Here is a 1,698-nt window from a genome sequence, read left to right as displayed (position 1 = left end):
CAGCCTCCAGAACTAAGAGAACTGAGAGAATATAAATTTCTGTTAAGTAACCCAGCTGTGTGATACTGTGATACTCTGCTATGGCAGTTGCATATCAAAGGGAACCATACTCCATTGGTCATGGAATCCAGTGAGGCAAAATACTCCATTCTGCCCACTTTCATTGGCTTCTCATCTCCTTTTTACTGACTATGATTTACTCTCCAAGCCCAATTCCAATTTCACCTCTGGGAAACCTCCCAATTCCCTGGTGGCTCAGATGGTAAAGCATCTGCCTACAATGCAGGAGACCCAGGTTCAATCCCTGGGTCAGGAAGATCCTCTGGAGAAGGAAATGGCAGTGCTCTTGCCTGGAAAATCCCATGGACAGAGGAGCCTTGTAGGCTACAGTCCATGGGGTCGCAAACAGTTGGACACGACTGAGCAACTTCATTTCACTTTATCTTCCCTATTCCCTAAAGGAATTCACTCTTTAGGAATTCAACCTCTCTGTTCTTCAATAATCCCATGTTTTTATTATTACCTCTCCTAGGGCCAACACATTAGAATTTTTAATTCACCCCAGCTCTTATCAATGCCAAGTATACAGCAAGCGTTTAATAAATGTTTGTTGATTGATGGGTTACTTATCCTCAAAAATTAGATAAAAACTATTTAGTTTAATTTGCTTTTATACTTATGACATATTCTGAGAACAGATGAAAATTCAGGGCAAACAGTTGATTATCATAACACAGATGTGACTTTCTAGCCTTTACTATACCCTCCACAATGTTCATTCAAGACCATCTCCAGCTCTGGAATGGCTGCAGAGTAGAGGTAAAAAGTTGTCAACCCCACAACTACTCTTACTAAAGCTGCCAGAACAACAACCGTGTTAGAATTCTGAAGGTGGAGTGGCCTTTGAATAACTTTGGCAAATCAGACCTACCAACCCTTAGATCCCTTGCAATTCTATCCGTTTAGACATTTTCTAAGACAATGGGACCACAGCAAGCTGTGTCCAGGTCTAAAAATGTGTCTGAATGGCAGTTTTTATAATTGAAAGCAATAGCTGCTTCTCCAAAATGAACTTGCGATGCTTAACAGGCTTTCCACGGCAAACACTATTAAAACAATTCCCTTGAACCTTGCATTTTACTTTTAAAACCACTGGTAGAGTTAACTTTCCCTTTTTCTTGAAGACTATATCACCTTTAAAACAAGCTCATCATCCACTAATCCATTTCCAAACCCAGTTTGGGAATCTGGGTTAAGCACAGTATAACAGAGTGAGACTGTGGCTTGATGGAGTGAGAGATCCTTCTTTATCTTAATTGGCAGAGTCTTCACAAGGGAAGACAGAGCACCTGGTTCTAACTCTAATTTGTCTTCCTCGCATGAATAATTCATGCTGCTTCTACACCACCAGCCACTACAACAGTAGGGGATGGTCTCTACAAGTGGATCACTGGCTGAAAAAAATGTCCCTCTCCGCCCAGCAGGAAGCTTTGGCATCTGTGTATGTGAGAATTCTTGCTCAAGGTCAGGTTGATGGCCACTGAATGTTAAATTAGGGTATTGGGAATTTGATATTAGTAATTCCCAATTTGTTGTATTTAACTAAGGCTGGCATGCCTCAATATTTAACCTTTAAAGAAATGCAAGCAGCTTTCTGAACATAGAAGAATATGTCAGGTGAACAATTTGAGGATATGC

The 1,698-nt window shown here is 40.8% G+C and overlaps 1 non-coding gene across 1 annotated transcript; it reads left to right on the top strand.

The window, feature by feature from the left end:
* The first annotated feature begins 244 nt into the window (after positions 1–244).
* On the top strand, positions 245–317 carry TRNAC-ACA (transfer RNA cysteine (anticodon ACA)). The gene has a single exon. It is a non-coding gene; the product is annotated as a tRNA-Cys (tRNA).
* Positions 318–1,698: the final 1,381 nt, after the last annotated feature.

This window comes from Ovis aries, chromosome 1, assembly GCF_016772045.2.
Source record: "Ovis aries strain OAR_USU_Benz2616 breed Rambouillet chromosome 1, ARS-UI_Ramb_v3.0, whole genome shotgun sequence".
In the NCBI taxonomy this organism is placed as follows: Eukaryota; Metazoa; Chordata; class Mammalia; order Artiodactyla; family Bovidae; genus Ovis; species Ovis aries.
This window is presented reverse-complemented; position numbering and strand designations above follow the sequence as displayed.